General features: G+C 41.8%; 1 protein-coding gene across 7 annotated transcripts in view; it reads right to left on the reverse strand.

Annotated features, from left to right (window-relative positions):
- Window positions 1-19,300, reverse strand: part of STXBP6 (syntaxin binding protein 6) — a 269,983-nt gene that overhangs the window by 226,469 nt on the left and 24,214 nt on the right. The window contains exons 1-2 of one of the 7 annotated variants that reach the window (XM_069560226.1): window positions 5,742-5,959; window positions 5,083-5,185 (exon numbers count right to left, since the gene is read on the reverse strand). The exons of 4 other annotated variants lie outside the window; for them this stretch is intronic. The gene's annotated coding sequence lies outside the window, so the exon portion shown is untranslated. Of the gene's footprint in view, window positions 1-4,676; window positions 4,791-5,082; window positions 5,186-5,741; window positions 5,960-19,300 lie in introns of those variants that run through there. 2 more of the 7 variants (XM_069560224.1, XM_069560227.1) reach the window with 2 other exon arrangements.

Raw genomic sequence — 19,300 nt, forward strand, 5'->3', positions numbered from 1 at the left:
GCACTAATGAGGAAAGGCTAGTCACTGCTGAAATAGACCTCAAAATATATAACGGCTTAGAATGTTTTGTCTGGGGAAGGGGATGAATGAAGTCTTCCTGTTCCTCACACTGAAACAGGGACTCAACTTTCCAGGCTCTGCCATCTTTATCAGGATCATTCTATTGACTAGAACTCAGGTACATGCTGAGCTTAAATGCAAAGGAGCTTGAAAACTGCATTCTTGCTGCAGGCTCGGAAGAGAGAAATGTGGGGCTTCCCTGGCAGTCCAGTGGTTAAGAATCCGCCTGCCAAAGCAGGGGACACAGATTTGATCCCTGGTTGGGGAAGACCCCACATGCCACCAGGCAACAGAGCCCATGTGCCGTAACTACTGAGGCTAAGGGCCACAGCTACTAAAGCTTACACACCTAGAGCCTGTGCTTTGCAACAACAGAAGCCGCCACAATGAGAAGCCTGCACACCACGACTAGAGAATAGTCCCTGTTCGCCACAACTGGAGAAAGCCTGTGCACAGCAATGAAGACCCAGCACAGCCAGAAATACATTTTTTAAAAAAGAAGAGGGAAATGTAGATTTTGGTGAGCAGCCAACAGCCTCTGCCCTTGTATTTTATGACTGTGCCCTCCCTTCCAAGGTTTCCCTGCCCTCTGTGGATATGTATGGATGCATGACTGCACGTGTGTCTATATATGAAACTCTATGCAGTAAACTTCTGATTCCATCTGTATAATAAATGGCGGGGAGCCTCATACAAAGATGGGTGACCCTTTACTTAGAAGGAATGACCTGATGTTAGGATTCAGGTGACGCAGCACATAAAGAAGCTTTGCTTAGCTTCATCCAAGAGTCACCCTCAGACAAGGGAGATAAATCCTCCCATGCCCACACTTCCCTTAGGGACCTTCTCAAGATCCATCCAAATAATGTCCTCACGAGAGGCTCATCTGTGAGCTGGCAGAATACTAGTACAGTATATGATTCCCCCCAAAAGGGGCAAAATGCTAAGTATTTCCTTGAGACTCTCAATGATTCCGTTTTCTAGCTAAGAACCATCACGCCTTAGAATCCGCACCTTTCATCACCAGCACTAGAAGCTGACCTTTTTCTCAGAGCAATCTTTCACAAAGAAAGCGTATTTCACTTCAAAGGCATTTTACACATTCAACAAGAGATAGAAATCGTGTTGCCCTGGAATTTGGACACCAGGCAACTGCTAGCCCACCACTCCGAGGTTAGTTATCCCACACCCTCTCCAAAAGCAGCTACCTGAAAACCATGCCTCAGCAAAAGGAGAAACCAGCATATGCCAGCTTTCCTAGTCTATCTCAAATGTGAAATCACTGATATGCAAATGATCTACCATATACAAATATACTAGACTCTACACTCTGCTAGCCAGGTGTGCATGTGATTTATCGTGTTATTCTCCACAATGGCCTGTCTAGATGCCTTCATTCAGTAAACATGTGCTGAAAGAACACCATCATTTTTTAAATTTGTCATCCCTAAGTCCTCTCCATGTGTCCACATGAGGCTGCCAGTCTTGAGGACTCATCTGTATGATTCATTCTGTACACAATCTTGCTAACAGGCGTGAAATAAACGCCTTCCGACTGTGACTGTGGCAATGCTCGTGGTGACATGACAGCACGATCAGTCACAACACAGAAAGGACTGGTCTGTTTCATGCCTGTGGGGCTAATCAGTCACCGGAAGGAACGCAAGATACTATATGGGTCCCTCAGCTCTCTCCCTACCTCCATCCCTGCTTTAATTTTCTCCAGAGCTCATATCATCAACATATTTAACTTACTTGTGTGCCTTTCTCCCCATAAGAAGCTCTGTAAGGACAGGGAATTATGTCCATGGTGTCCAGCACCCAAAACAGTGCCTAGTACATTCGAAGAACTGCATAAACTTTTGTGGCAGGAGCAGATGAAATAAAGAAGATACTTGGATTCTTTCCTCCAAAATCTGAGGATTTTAATCCCCAAAGAAATGATTGCTGCAATGTTGCAGCATAGCTGGATTCTTTTGACCTAGTCAGAACATCTCAGAAAAAGATCTCACAGACAACCCATTTGTTAGGTCATAAAGCAGGGCTTCTAGAAACCCAGGCTATTACCATGCCATCTTAAAGTCCCTACGTAAACTGAAAATGGAAAGAATCTCCGGAGTGGAGGTTTAGGCAGCCTTTCACCAAACAAGGACCACATGTGCCGCATTCCCGCTCCCTTCCAGAGACCTGCCCATGCAGCCAACACCAGTACCTGAGGTGTGAAACCAGACAGGAGGATGGGAAATTCCTTCCAATAGCTTCAGAAACAAAATTTCCTGTCTCATGTGAGCAAGACGATCAAATCCTGGACCCACTTCTACCCACAGGAAGTAGCCACAATTCATTTAAAGAAAAAAAAAAAAAAACACGGTTCAAGTTCAAATTCTCAGCTTTCCAAACATGGCCATGACCTGAGATAAATTCTTTCAGGTTGTTTAAAAAAAAATTCATTGAATGTTATTATTCATTTGCCAAACTATTTCTTGATGGAACTTTTAAAAATCTACATTTTATTTCATTTTTGGCATGGGAAAAATAATGTCTACTGAGAGTGATGAGCCTTGTTCATCCATTCTTCTGTGGACTCTCAAACAGTAATTAACACAAAGTAACAGTAAGAGAAATTATCAGCTTGAAGAAAATGTGTAATAATGATATTTTACACAAACACTTTTGTACATTTTACACCTAAGTTTTTAGAATTCACATTCTAAAGATACTGGGATCTAACAATTCATGAAAGAATGGCAAAGTTTCCAAATCTCCAAGAAAAGTTGTTCTTATACCCTCAACCATACTTTTCAAAATTTCCACAAAGGCTCTATTCAAATACACTCTGGTAAAAAGGTTTGTGTCAAGTTTTGTTCTGTTTTGTTTTTTAATAAGTACTAGTCTATAGTCAGCCCACCAGCCAGCCAGTATATATTATGTGTTAAACCCAACACTAGGCATGGGGAATACTGAAAGTCAGATGTACTTTCATTGTGAGTTACTGGACAGACTCATCAGCAAAATACAAAGGACAAACTGGGTGACAGCTAAAATCGTTTCCAGCAAATTTCTTTTGTTTTGACTTTAGAACAACTTCAAATGACTATAAAACTTTATGAGATGTTGAATTAAGGAAGGCAGCAATGAAAAACTGAAATCTCTAAATTAGGAGTTTGAGATTAGCAGATACAAACTATTCTATATCAAATAAACAACAAGGTCCTACTAATAGCAAAGGGAACTATATTCAACAGTATGATAAACCATAATGGAAAAGAATATGAAAAAGAATAGATATTTAACAGAATCACTTTGCTGTACACCAGAAATGAACATGACATTGTAAATCAGCTACACATCAATTTAAAAAAAATTTAAGTGAAATTTTAAAATAGTTTGGTAAGCAGAGGATTCTTGATCACTGGTTTTTAATATTTGATGTTTTAAAACTTAAACATATGTCTTCCTATCTTATTTCCTAGAGACATTTTTCCTCTTAATTTCATTTGCAGATCACCTGAGTCCATTCTAAAGGAGATCAGCCCTGGGTGTTCTTTGGAAGGAATGATGCTAAAGCTGAAACTCCAGTACTTTGGCCACCTCATGCGAAGAGTTGACTCATTGGAAAAGACTCTGATGCTGGGAGGGATTGGGGGCAGGAGGAGAAGGGGATGACAGAGGATGAGATGGCTGGATGGCATCACCGACTTGATGGACGTGTGTTTGGGTAAACTCCGGGAGATGGTGATGGACAGGGAGGCCTGGGGTGTTGCAATTCATGGGGTTGCAAAGAGTCGGACACGACTGAGCGACTGAAATGAACTGAACTGAACTCAACTGAGTTGTTTGCTTTTCCATTTTCCTACTTTATTCCCAAGGCAAAAGAGAGAAAAGTTACAAAAATTATACCAAACTATGCAATAAACGATTAAACCACATTTTCCCCCCAAACCTAAGCCCCCAAATGTCACGTTCTACATATCATGGAGCATAATCAAATGCATAGAAAAGCTTCTCTCTTTTTGGTGAAACAGAAAGCCAACAAGCCCAATCCCACTCACTAAGGAACGCGGCACGGCCACAGTGTCACATACTGTTTGAGAACTCACTCCAACTTGGCATTGATCCTCAACTACACAGAGCAGCTTTTCCAGTCCCATTGGTTTCTGTAAAGCACCAGCATGCAGCCTCTTCATGCAAAACCACATCACACACACAAAAAACTTGCTTCTAGAACCAAATCAAAATACTACACATTTGTACATAATATAGCATTAAATTTAAGCAACTGTGACTGCCACTGTATGAGTTACAAATCACTTGAGGCCATTATTTACCTTTTCTGAAAGAGTGGCACTCTCCAGAGACAACTGCTGTTCTAATAGGCTATCCCCACCTTCCACAGCAGTCTAACTTTAGCTGTGTTTTAACTCAAAAACACCTGAAGGGTTCAAAACCCAACTGCTCCCAACAGTGGCTCACTGAACTTTGAGGAAACAGGGAATAGGTCTTCAGAGTTTCCAAAGCACGCTGAGAGAGTCTAAAATAGTCTCCGTGTCCTCGTAGGACTCGTCAGTGTAATCCATCCCCCCTCCAAATGCACTCCTGAAACTCTGAATTCTCACCATAGAGATTTTTAGCCAAGGCAGTTGTCACAAAGAGTTGTTACATTTTGGCTCACTTTGATGGATATTCTTCCTTAGACCTGAAGAGAGATTTACGGACAACTCCAAAATGGCCTGGAATTAGACACAGATAAAAAAAACAAAAATAATCTGGCCTTCATTTTCACTTCAATAAAATGATTCTCCAGTAAACTTGTTCAGGCAATTAAAATCAATTTCAATTTCCACTTCCTAGGCCTTTCTAGTCTTTGTTCTTAAGAGAAAAAAGGACAGTAAGTAAACAAAACCTGAATTTTAAATCTGACTTCAAATTGCCCGAGGCTACTTCATATGTAAGTAAATAAATACATGGCATAAACTAATAAATATACATACATAAATCATGTTTTATAGAGCATTCACCTACCTTTAACTCAGCCTTTTCGTTAGGACTGCACTTTATGGAAAACTCCACACGTACAGCACCTTTCCTCTGGTCCTTCAAGGTCCTTATCAAGGAACAGAACTTTCTAAACAGGAAACCAAAGTGTAGTAAGGCGGAGCCATTTTCCTCAGTGACACCAGAATCCAAAATTCCCAACATTCCCTAGCAGTAAATTCAAAGCTTACTTCGTCATATACCACACGCTCTCCATATGGAGATGGGTCTATTCAGTGAATTGAACATAAATTGAAAAAAAAATTTTTTTAATTTATTCAAAAGGACAAATATGAAAGAAAATAAAATTCTGCCACGACCCTATGAAAGCTACCTTTCCACTTCATACTCCTGACTTGCCTGTATTCTAAAACTATCTTCAGCAATGTCGATGAGATGACTTGGCTAGACCACCTGACTTTGCAAATCCATAAATCTAAACACAACAGGTCACCAAGAGCAGATATTTAAGCCACTTCGCTGTGACAGATTTAATGTTGAGAAAAACCACAATCAAGGCTCCATGGAAAATGAGTTTTCCCATAAAGAGAGAAATGTACTTAGAACTCAAAATCTACTTCCCAGCAAAGAAAACTGTATTTCACTCAGAGCCCTGAAACTGTGGATGAATTCCTGGCCTCACTCACCGGAACCCCAGAATGATGATGAAGCTCCTGACTGGTGATGTGAGCTTTGAACCAAGCTTCCTCCATGATGATACCTGAAGGTTTCAGGGGCTTTTTAACTTTTGGCAAACACTCAAGTGCGTTACATAAGGCTTCTCCTCTCCCGTACACATGCTAACCTCAGAAAGCCCTTTTGAAGGCTTACTTCCTTTTCTTATGATGGAAACTCTCCTTTGTGCCTGGGAAAAAAGTCAATGTTGTTCATTATCCAAGACAAGCCGCAGTGACTGAGAATGGTGAACAAAGGGCAAGCGACTGGGTTCAGCTCAACAGAGTGAGACAAAATAAAGATTTTCCCGAGGACCCATAACTGCAAAATCCAGTGGTTTTAACTGGCCATCTTTCAGAGATTCATATACTATTCAGTGATGGAAAATTATTATTTTTTAAATTTTATTGACATATAATTGTCTTAAAACGTTGTGTTCATTTCTTCTGTACAGCAAAGTGATTCAGTTAAACAAATATATATTCTTTTTCATATTCTTTTCCATTATGGCTTATGCAGGATATTAAATGTAGTCCCCTGTAATATACAGTAGGACTTGGCTGTTTATCCATTCTCCGTGCAATAGTTTGCATCTGCTAATCCCAAACTAATGATGGAAAAACTGTAGTCCCAGGCTGCAAGGCACCATTATTCAGCTTTGAAAAATTGCAGGGTGCTTTCTTGTAGGATTTAATTTAACTAACTACAAGATGAAAGAAAGTTATTTCTAAGCTGCATGGTCAAGTAATCAATCTGACTCTGGGTTCAGAAATTAGTGGGGAACATTTAAGCCATTATTGAATTCCACAGGCCAAGCAAGCTTTTCTCCAGATAACTGAAATCTTTCAAAGTTCACACGTTAATGAGTTACTACTGCATTCTGAATTTCTCTACTGCGACCAGAAAAAACAGCGGATTTTGCGCATAGTTTGTTATTATATCATGGAGGTGCAGCAGCCACTCATCCTGCCTCTACATCCATTTTTCCCTTTCTGAGAGCCATTCCATTAGAGAAAGAAAACCGCTAATTTTGCTCGGTGGCTCCTAAAATGTACCTGTCTGGCATTTCAGGCAGTGTTTATAGCTTCTAAGCTTCAATTAATCATAAATTTTGGACATCAGTGATTGTTTTATGGGGGGCGGGAAACTACGACATAAACATCTAGGTTCAAATTCTGGTTTTGCTATTTATCAGCTTTGAGATTTGGAGCAGATGACTCATACACAATAAAACAAACTTTCAAAACTTGACTAAAAAAGGGAGCTGATTTACAAAGACACCAGTGATTCCACATATGTGGCAAGAAAAATGAGCCTAGAGCAACAATGGTCAAGTTATTTGGTTTTAGGACCCCTTTATATTCTTAGAGATTATTGAAGATTCTAAAGACCTTACCTTAGAAAATTTCAGGGAATATAAGGACATACACACTATTCCAGGAGCCAAAATGTAGCCTCTAGAAAACTCCAATAAATACATAAGAAAATAAAAGTAAAAGAGGTAAAGAATGTCTTAGTACTGTAATGAAAACTGTTTTAACTTCACAGATCTCTTCGGAGGGTCTTAGGAGCCCTCAGGCATCCTCAGATTACACTTTGAGAACTTGAATATCTTAACATCCTGAAAGCAGGGAAGCGGTCAGAGACCACTAGAATCATATCAAAAGGATCCAGGAGCCAGCACAAAAGGGCTCTTACTGGCCAAAGATGGGACAATTTTAGTGTCAGGAATAAATGCATTAGGTTAAAACACCAGTATTTTGAATTCATGAGTTCTTCATGAATTACATATCTGTTTCTCTTACCTTCTCTCAATGGTTACCTTTTATGAACATTACTAATTAGTTGGCTAATGGAACCAAGAACGGTTGACCTTTGAACAACACAGGTTTGAACTGTTCAGGTTCACGTATACGTGGATTTCTTTCAATAGTAAATACTACAGTGCTACACAAGCTGCTGTTGGTTGAACCCACTGATGGGAAGAGCTGGACTATAAATTATATGTAAATTTTCAGCTACATGAAAGGGCAGCACCCCTAACTCCCAGGCTGTTCAAGAGTGAACTAACTACTTTAAAAACTGGTAAATGAAGGGAAAAGAATTGGGCACATTTCCTGCCTTTCCCATATAAACTGTACCCGAGAACCAAGTAGCTGATAAGCAGAGGTTTCTCTTTATCAAAGTAGGCCAGCTAATAAATGAAGAAATGATGGAAATGAAGATTTTGAAACCGCTAATGAATTGATTAGGCAGTAAGGATCCCCATTAACTGTTCACATCTCTTTCTTGCTCACACCCACACTCACACAGGGAACTTGTGTTAAATGCGTCCTGATCAGAGTACACAATACACCCACAGTATTCCTGACCAAAAACAACGGAAACAGAATTTGAGCTAGACTCTACATGACTATCAATTCCCAAGAAATACAGTGGCTAGAGGAATATGTTAAATACAGAAACATTTAACTCCATGGGGTGTTACTGGCAAAAAGCCAGCCTATGAACCAGAATAAATGTTCTGGTTTGGCAAAAAATAAATTGCAAGGAATTTTTAAAAAATAGTGAAGGGTGAACCTACAGACTAAAGGGACTGAAGCAGCATGTCAATCAATTGCAATGGATGGACTTTATCTGGATCCTGATACAAAAAAAACTGAAAAGAAAAATAATGAAGAAAGTGGATAAATCTGAGCACTGACTGGATATTCCATATTTGATTATATTATAGAAGTTCTTAAAGTATGATAACAATATGACAGTATTAAAAGAAAAAAAGAATCTTTCAGAGATGTATGTAGAAATACTTACTAGTGAAATAATAGGATGTTAGGGATTTGCTTCTAAATAGTCCAGGGTGAGGGAAGAGGTTGAGATCTAAATGAAGCGAGATGGCTATAAACTGACCATTGTTGAAGCTGGGAGAAAGGCACATAGGGTCCATTGTAATGTTCTATTTCTGTGTATCTTTGAAATTTTCCACACCAAAAGCTAGAAGCAGTCATGAAAATGCTGCTTGTCTTCTCCATCAAGTCTGTGAGCTGGGAAGGCAGGACTTCTCTGCCGCCCAGCACTCAGCAACCTGGAGCCTGCAGCATGTCTTGGGGGCACCCCACCACCCCAGTTGCCAGGTGACCTGGGACAGGGCAGGTTCGGCAAAGAAGCCCTGAGCCTGCTGTCTCTGAATCTGAGGCATCTTTCCAACAGAGCAGGAAACAACACTGCATTTACAACGTGATCCTAACCGAGAAACAGAAAGAAAAACTCAACACAGAAAAAGGTAAAGAATTCACATGAAAACGGTAAGTTTTTTCCTTCTCCTGGGTATAGGAACGATGGGAGTATGCTTTTCCTGGCTTCTATTTCTCTGAATTTTCCAAATTTTCTGCAATTACTATATTAGTTTGAATGTGGAAGGAAACCTAATAAACTGTTTTTCAATCACCTATAATAGCAAAACTCTATAGAGAGCTGTTTTTCAATAGTAAGAATACTTTATTTGCCGTATTCCTGTGATCCTATCCACAGCTCTGATAAAGGAAAAATATTATAATAACGAAGAAAATATTTTAAACTATCATTGAGGGTTTTTTTTTTTTTTTTTTAAGCTAAATTACCCACTCCAGTACTCTTGCCTGGCAAATCCCATGGACGGAGGAGCCTGGTAGGCTGCAGTCCATGGGGTCGCTAGGAGTCGGACACGACTGAGCTACTTCCCTTTCACTTTTCACTTTCATGCATTGGAGAATGAAATGGCAACCCACTCCAGTGTTCTTGCCTGGAGAATCCCAGGGACAGCGGAGCCTGGTGGGCTGCCGTCTATGGGGTCGCACAGTCGGACATGACTAAAGCGACTTAGCAGCAGCAGCAGCAGCAGCAGCAGCATGCAACAGAAAAATGCCCTTTTTTATATTTGGGAAAAGGGAGATACCCTTCATTATCTTTTCCTCTATAAAATAAAGGAGAGATGCTGTTTAAAAAAAAAAATCACACCTGGACAACCTATCCCAAGAAAATTTCTTGAGATTCTTCTAAAACCTCAGTTTCAGCATAGGAAGCTGGGGCAAACAGGGCTGTCTGGGACCTAATGAAAGGCCTTCTGTCCAAATGCTGGACTGATCTGGAGATATACATCTGTAATTATCTGTGTATCTGTATATCCCACCACCACCCTCCCCTCCCCCAGCCACCCTACTTCTTTCCATCAGTTCAAGGAGGCAAAAGGAAAAGGCAGTGTGATGCCAAGATTCCACACCTGGTAACACCATATTCTCTAAGGGAAGCTGTGTCTCACAAACCAAAACAGATTTTTTTCTTTTCTAGACCAAATGTGCCTTTCAGATAACCATTTTTTAAAAAAGTAGGCAAGACCTTTGAATCCTAGGCCTGTTTCAATCATTTCACTTTGAAAATAAATGAAAGAATATGTGCACCCGTATCTATTAAAAATTGAACATGAAAAACGGTGGAAATTTGGCATAGATAATTGTTATGTTTTCCATACGGGTCTAATTAAACTTGATTTAGAACGCACACTGCCTTTTTTTTTTTAACCCAGCTATTAAATAAACAAACAACAACAAGAAAAAAGGCTGAAACTGCCACTTCTCTTGTGCTTTATATATACTGTGGGAGGCGGTACTCAAAGCGAGGGGAAAAGTTAAAATGACTCAACATATAGCTCTGTAACCTTGATATTAAGAGCGTGAGCCTTCGACTAGATTGCCAAGGTGAAAATCATCAATCTGTAATTTATCAGCTGTGTGACTTTGAGAAAGCTGTTTAACCTCTCTGCGCAGCATGGGTTCCTCTTGTATAAAATAAACAGTGGGAATGTCATAGAGCTGTACTGAGATGTCCTGAGATGAGAAATGGAAAATGCTTAGGACAGAGCCTAACATATACATGCTCTATAAATGCCACCTGCTATTGCTATTATGACCTAATACACCTTTTTTTTTTTAAATTCTCTCCTCCCCTCTTATCCCTTTTTCATCCAAGAAACAACAGTTTTACAAATTTCAATTCTTCAGCCTCATCAGTGAATACTGTAATCTATTTTAAACCTGGACTCTTCTATTTCCCCCAGAACAGAAATTAACATTTTCTCTAGGGAAAAAAAAACAAAAAAGCAAAAATAAGGATGGAATTAGATTTCTCTTTACTTTGTCCCAGTCATGAGTGGTAGCAGATTCCTAACTCCCTGAAACTCGGCAATACCTAGAATTAAAGAGAGTAACTCCCTAATCCCCACAAATTTCTCTGAATTGGGGATCTAGTTTCCAATTCTACTAATTTTCTCATGGCTCTTCTGAGAAAAGAAGTCACTCAGGCAATCCATGACAATAAGAATGATGGGGGGGGGAATTTACATGATTCTAGAAAAAGGAACACGAATCGTAACAATATTCACACGTCATACACAGCACTGGGCTTCCCTGGTGGCTCAGCTCGCACAGAATCCGTTTGCAATGCGAGAGACCTGGGTTCAATCCCTGGAGAAGGGAACGCCTACCCACTCCAGTATTCTGGCCTGGATAATTACATGGACTGTACAGTCCATTGGGTCACAAAGAGACACGACTGAGTGACTTTCACTATACACAGAATTTACTCAAAAGAAAATTCTAGTGTGCTGTAAGAAATGGGAGACTCCTGGATTGTGAAATAGGACATGAAAAAAAGGAAAAGAAAAAAAAAAAAAAAGCCCCAGGATCATTATATTCCAGGCTACAAGAGTGGGAAAGGGGAGACGGAAGGAGATTCATACATGCTTTAGTCTCTCAAAACATGGGAACTGGTATGGGAGCTAAAAGCAAAGTTAGTAAGTCTTACATTGAAGAGAAACTGGTAAAGGAGATAAAGAAATCTGAGGTAAGTGCTGCCTAGATGTACAGTGTATAGTGCTGAGTAAGCAATAAAAGGATGATTAGCATATAACATAAAAGAGTCCAATAACTGGACTTTCCTGGTGGTTCAGATGGTAAAGAATCTGCCTCCGACGCGAGAGACCCAGGTTCAATCCCTGGCTTGGGAAGATCCCCTGGAGAAGGGAATGGCTATCCACTCCCATAGTATTGTTGCCTGGAGAATTCCATGGACAGAGGAGTCTGGCAGACTATATATAGTCCATGGAGTCGCAAAGGCACAGTCAATGGCATAGATATCTCTGACTGTATATATTTGCACCCAAGCTGAAGTGCATGTAATGAGACAAATCTTTTATTCACTAGAAATCTCAGAAAATAGGGAATACTTATTTGTGCTCATTGTTAAGGTATAAAAGTTAGGACTCTTCTTTGTCCCATCATTGCCCCTATGTGGGCAGAACTTTGATATTCAAGAGAGAAAAGATTATGAAGGAGGGGTAGAATCAGCAAAGCTGGGAAAGATCACAGACATCAAACTGTAACCTTTTGAGTCTTCATAAAAGCCTATTTGATAGGAGGCAGTTTCCTGGTGAAACTGGTGTGGGAGGAAGTATTGTACTCAGAACACAGGTGAGTGTGAGTGAGAGAGACAGAACCTCAGTGGCAGAGGAAGGTATGAGCAAGAAGACTCAGGAAGGGGTGCAATCACAAGAGGCTCTGGGTTGAGCCAAGTTTAACTAAACATCGTCAAAGGGCAGAGAAAACCAGTTGGTACTCAGTCACCAAGATAAAAGGTTGATGGTATAAGGAAAGGATGCAAGTGCATTAAAAGATCGAGATCCCATGGGGACCTAAAAATTACGGGTGGCCCTAAGCCATCATGCAACTCATGACTTACTAGGCTCTAAGGAATCCCCAGCCAGGCAATAGGGAGCAGGAGGACTTACACTGGACCCGGTTGATTCTCCCAGGGCTTGGATCATAGCAGACAGCTGAGCAGGAGCAGAGAGCCAGCACAGCAGTTGATATTTCCAACAGTCAAACCAAACTGTGTGGGTCTGAACCTCAGCTTGCCATCCACCAGCTCAAACCCAGGGCTTGTTCTGTCAGCTCAGATATCCGACCCTGAACTTCCACTCTTAGTGTGTGTCACTAACAGGTCTTCTCCCCGAGCAAAGAAATAAGGGATTTCTTGACAACATACATCCCCATGATGCCCTGCCCCCATGTCAATAGTTTCAGAAAACACATTCTTCCCCTGATTTTTGGATGGATTCCTTTCTGCTTTGTCATCACTGTGCCTTTATTTATATATTACTGTTTTATTCTCACATCCTTCCTGCCAGGTACACAAGCAGGACTTCCAGAAGTTCTCCATACACCTCAGATTGCTGCCCCTGCCAGGGGCTCCTCACTTGCCTCATCTCAGTCCTTACACAACTAATGCTGAGGGCCCAATCCCAGGCCTCGGCAGTGATGACCTAGAACCTGAGTTCCCACAGGACCTAGAGGCCTCTCTGAGCCCAGGGTCTTCTCTCTTTTTCAAATGCACTGTCAAGTTGTGACCTTTAATGCTATGGGAAGTAGAAGTGTGAACGGCTCACTCGTGTCTGACTCTGAGCAACCCCATGGATTGTTGCCCACCAGGCTCCACTGTCCATAGGATTCTCCAGGCAAGAATACTGGAGTGGGTTGCCATTTCCTTCTTCAGGGGATCTTCCCAAGCCAGGGATTGAATCTGCGTCTCCACATTCCAGGCAGATTCATCTGAGCCACTGGAGAAGCTCTCATTATCCCTAGATTCCCACTCCCTATTGGTTTTCCAAGTACTGACCCAGAATTTAATTTAAAGGGCAAACATAGTGGCTGACCATCCAACAGGAGCAATGTGGTGAAATATCACGGGTCAAACCACTAAATTTATGCTACTCTGACATCGTCACCCAAGGTTAGAGCGCCCTGCAGACACTATCCCTTCCTCCTGTTTTTCTGCATTCTTCCCTCAAGAGTGATTTTTCAGAGTCACATACCTTGGTCTGGTAGGAAAATCCTAGTTTCAGTGTCCAGAGAGCTTCATCCTGGTTCCACTAAGCCAGTATAAATGGTATGGCCCCAGGGACAGTCACCAACCTTTTCTAGGCCTGTTTCCTTCTATATAATATTTTGGAGGCTGACAGCTATTTCCTGCCAGCTGTAACACCCTGTGATTCTAAAGTCTCTGTTTATGCTCTGGCCTCAGCAGACAGAATTACCATGACATAAAAATCCTGAGGTTCAATTCATGTAGGAGATAAGTTCTTACTTGATAAGCTTCTTTAATGTGGGATCTTTCTGACCCAGCCACCTAGACCCAATAAGAATAGCTACCATTAATAGCCTACCCTGCGCCAGGCAGTGTTCCTGGCAATTTACAAGCTCAACTGAGACTCTTCTAAAGGATCTTAAGGAGGAAAGGGCTCCTTGGCTACAATTTAACTCAGCTCCCTTCTGCTCTGTTGAGCTCAAGAAGTAATGTTTGGTAGACTTATACCTCATTTCCCACGTCATAAGCTTTACAATATGGTTTTTCCAGTAGTCACGTATGATGTGAGAGTTGGACCATAAAGAAGGCTGAGAGCCAAAGAACTGATGTTTTTGAACTGTGGTGCTTCAAACTGTGGAGGAGACTCTTGAGAGTCTCTTGGACAGCAAGGAGATCAAACCAGTCAATCCTAAAGGAAATCAATTCTGAATATTCGTTGGAAGGACTGATGCTGAAGCTCCAATACAATGTGAAGAACTGACTCACTGGAAAAGACCCTGATGCTAGGAAAGAGAAGAAGGGGATGACAGAGGATGAGATGGTTAGATGGCATCACCAACTCAATGGACATGAGTTTGAGCAAACTCCAGGAGATAGCAAAGAACAGGAAAGTCTAGTATGCTGTGGTTCATGGGGTCACAGAGAGACACAACTCAGCAACTGAACACTGCCACTACCACCTAGTAAAGATGTACACAGAGGTACAGGAGAAATTAATAAGCCACAAGAAGACTTCTCTTGAGAATGAACTAAGCCTGTCGAAAAAAAAAAATTCTAAAGAACAAAGCAGGTGGTTTCGCTATTTTGAGAGCAAGAAAAAATGATCAAGGCAAGGCCGAAACTATTGCTTGGGTAAAACAGTACAAAACAGCAGATGTCAAGGACATGAAGAGCTCATCAGCAATGCTTTGTTCTCTTTTTTGGAGGAAAATGAAGCAATCCTTAAAGGCCTGAAGCCCCAGACAGTAGAACCCAATTCTCCAGACTCTTGAATACACCAGGATCTGAAGGAATTTGCAGACTGTTAAGACTTGAGTTGGATAAAGTGATTCTTGTTTTGCAAACTTTGAGGGGAAAAAAAAAATCCAAGGTCTCTCACAAACTTAACGGTCTACAAATCAGTGGAAAAACTAACTTATTAAGATACAAAAGCAAGAGACACAAAGGAGTCAGAGAAAAGGAAGACCTAGCATCATATTGTACTTGACGTTGGCCTCACCGGCAGGGAAATAATGGATGAAAGATGAAAGAAAGCAAAGAGAAGCATTGGGATGGGACAAAGTACAGGAAAGAGTGGGGATGAATAAACAGGTTCCTTGGGAAAGAATAAGGAAATAGGCCTTCAGAGAGCAGAGTGGTGGCTGGCTGGCTGGCAACAGAGTTGCTCTGGGCTGGAAAACACTTCAGTCCATAAGAGAGCTCTGAGGGATAGGGGACTTCTGCTATTACTCCTCACTGTCCTCAGCCTGCAAACATGGACCCTCCTGCCCCATGCTCTGTCGTTCACCTAATCTTTTCAGAGTCAGTGATGAAGAGATGCTGTATCCAAAAGTCTACATGCTTCAGTTTTGTTTTTGGGTTTTTTTTTTAGGACTCTAGACTTCTTGCACCCTGATCACTTGGAGGATTTTTATCACAATCTTTGGCTGTTTCAAGATTGTTGGATTTAGCATCTTATTAACCCCAAACCCAACCACTTTGCTTTTCCCCTGCTTGGTGAGCCTTCCGAACCCTTTACCCTCTTAAGTATCAGCAGCGCTGGCTCCAATGACTTACCATTCAGAGAAGTATCTTTCTGAGCTCTCAGATTACTGCTTTAAACTACCGACTGGTGGGCTTGCACGACTACACTTAACTGCCAAACCACGACACACATTACAAATGATGACAGATCTTTCTGACACAGCTTCCTACTTACACTTACCCTCCCTTCAAAGCAGAGAGAGCCACAGGGATCAAGTTAAACTTAACCTCTTAAAAGTTTTGAGTACACCCTCAGTCACCTTCAGAAGCAACATGAGTATGGGAGGCAGGTGAGCACCAAATCATTCTGGCAACTTGATGAATTCAAGAGGTTTAAACATTTTCTGTACTAAAACAGTGACTGAAGACACAGTTTTCCTAATATCACTCTTTGGCCATATTGCAAAAACAGATGTAGGCTCCAAACTGCTTCAATGCACTCTTTCAGTGGAATTTCCACTGAAATCAAAGGGAAGGACATGAAGAGGAAATGGATAACCTCTTCTTATTAAACAGCAACCCAATTACAAATGATGCTGAACCCTGGCCCAAATCTTCCTTTCCTCTCTTAGTTCTGCAATGAGCAGGGGAGATCTGAATATCCAAAATCCATCTGGCTTCCCTGGTGGCTCAGATGGTCAAGTGTCTGCCTGCAATGCAGGAGACCCGGGTTCAATCCTTGGGTCGGGAGGATTCCCTAGAGAAGGAAATGGCAACCCACTCCAGTACTCTTGCCTGTAAAATTCCATGGATGGAGGAGCCTGGCAGGTTATAGCCCACAGGGTCACAAAGAGTCTGACACTCTGATCTGTTCCCTTGCTTGCCTCACCTCCATTGAAACCTCTCCTGCACTCCCCTGATCCCATCACCCAGCATCCCTCCTCTGACTTCAACATTCTCACTTAGGCTTCCTTATTAAAACCCCCTTCGTTGTGAGCAACCATTTGGGCCTCAACTGAGGTTTCATTTCACATCCCTCCTCACTCAACTTCCTTTCTAAAGGCCAACATCTCCAAAGAGCACATTCCATGACACTCTTATCAAGTGCCCTCAACTTACCTTGCTCAACCTTTTGTCCTTCCTCTTCTGCCAAACCCCAGCCTTAGCAGATGCCTACAGTAGCTCTGTCTGTGCCCACAATTGAGCACCTGGGCAGTGGAGAAAGTCACCCAACATTCATGAGCACCAACCACAAACAAGTCCTCTACAATGCTGGGTGAACCCACCCACGCATTCTCCAACTCTTACTTGACTTTCACCCCTTCTGACATTGACACCATCATCACCACCTAACAGAGAAGTGAAACCCATGGACCACTAACCTCCTGTTATCAGACTAACTTGCCTCCAACCTTCAGCTTCTACCCTCCTGCTGCATCCAGTTCCCTCCTCTCATCCAAGGTCAACCTCTCTACAGGCTTTAGATCCCACTCCATCTCACCTTCTCAGACTTGCATCACCAATTACCCCTTATCTCTTCTCTCTATTCAGTCAACTTCTCCCTTTCGACCAGATCCTTCCCATCAACACTTCAACATACTGGAGTCCTATTTTTAAAGCATTCTGCTCTCAACCTCAAATGTCTCTAGCTAGTGCCTTATTTCTTTGCTTCCTTCACAGGAAAAATAAAGACTGTTCTTCTTGGACATGTCCCATTTTTCCATCCCATTCATTTTTCAACCCATTCCAACCTGGCTTGGCTCCACCACTCCCTGAAACAACTCCAGGCCAGATCAATAACAATCTCTTTGTTGCCAAATTCAAGTGAGAATTTTTTTTTCATTCTTTATCTCATTTGACATCCTGACAGTATCTGGCTGTGTCGATCAATCTCTCCCTGAAATACGCTTTACTTTGGACTCTTCAGCCAACGCTCTTTTCCCTGCCGCCATGGCTTCCTTCTCTTTGCGAGCTTATCCTCCTCCACCTATTCTTACAGGGTTCAGACTCTTCCAAGCTTAACCCTACGTCCTCCTTCCCTTTTCATTCTATAGCAGCAGCTAAAAGCCAACTACCCACAGGGACAAGCAAGTAGTATAATTAAGTGAAACAAAGTCAACTTTCACTTTCCTCTCAGGTCTTCAATTTAAAACACAGCAAGACTTCTCCAGGGGTACAAGGGATAAGAATCAGCCTGCCAATGCGGGGCACACAGGTTCAACCCCTAGTCCAGGAAGATGCCACACACCATGGAGCAACTGAGCCCGCACACCACAACTATTGAGCTGCTGTGCTGCCACTGCTGAAGCCTGCACACCTAGGGCAAATGCTCCGTGACAAGAGATGCCACCGCAATGAGAAGGCTGTGCACCACAAAGAAGAGTGGCCCCCACTCACACAACTAGAGAAAGCCCACGCACAGCAACAAAGACCAGCAGAACCAAAATTTAAAATGAATTCACAAATACTTGAAAATAAAAATAGCAGAACTGGCAGGATAACAGGCAACAGACCCAAGGCATCAGGGTTAGATCACAGGAGAGAGAGGTACAGACTAGAATAAAGTGGAGAGCAGACACTCCCACAACAATTAGTTAGTTCAAGCCAAAATCCTGATCTACAAATGGAAATTCACGATTTTTAAATCTTGGCAATAAAGATTTCTTTCTTGTGCAACTAAAAGAAATCCTGGGTTACACCAAAGGCAGAATGCACTGGCTCACTGAACTGCAAAGCCTAGAGGTACAGCTGGCCACTGGGTTTAATCAACACGATCAGAACCAGTTTCTCTATCTGAATTTTTCATGTCCCTAATTCTCAGATGAGACCTACCCTATGGCAGCAAGAGCACTGCTAGATCTCCAGACCACATCTTGCCAGGTTTAAGCAGAAAACAAGAAAGATTCTCTTCTAGAGCTTCCCCTACCCACCCTCCACCCCACCCCCACACACAAACAGACACCCATCCCTCAGTCTCAAAATCTCCTCTGATTGGGCCATCTTGGATTACAAAATCATTCTTGAACCAATCACACGGCTAGATGATTTAGGAATGACCGGCCAGCCCCGAGTCATATAGTTTATTTGGAGTCAGGGGAAGAGCCTTATATAAGGCTAAGGTCGGAGGTTGGAGGACAAGGAATTTCTTAAAAGGAAATTAGGGTGCTGTCATCGAAAGAGAAAGTATGTTTGGGGTAGCCAAAAAAACATAAACATACTACAGCAACTTGTTCAAATATTTTAAAAACACTGCATAGGCCAAATAAAACAGGTTTGCTGGCTGAAGGTGGCTTGTCAACCTCCGGTTCCAGTTTGTCTTTCCCGTTTCCTAGGTGATCTTATCCAAGCTCAGGCCTTCATCTACCATCTCTATACCCCAAATACCACATTTTTATCTCTGACTCACAAATTCAACTGCCTACTCAACATCTTCACTTGGATGCCTCAAACTCATCTCAAATTCAATTTGCCCAAAATGAAATTAATACTCTTCTCAGCCCCTACTCCCTTCCCATCCAAAACTGACCTTACTCAGAGTTCTTATTTGGGATGGGGGTCAGAGGAGAAAGGAAAGGGAGGCAAGACCACTATGACTGAAGTAATGTTTGAAAGAAAAAATACAGTCTTTCAGGGAGCTGAACTGTAAGTCAACTGAAATTTTTCTGTTATTTCA

This window comes from Ovis canadensis, chromosome 18, assembly GCF_042477335.2.
Source record: "Ovis canadensis isolate MfBH-ARS-UI-01 breed Bighorn chromosome 18, ARS-UI_OviCan_v2, whole genome shotgun sequence".
Lineage (NCBI taxonomy): Eukaryota > Metazoa > Chordata > Mammalia > Artiodactyla > Bovidae > Ovis > Ovis canadensis.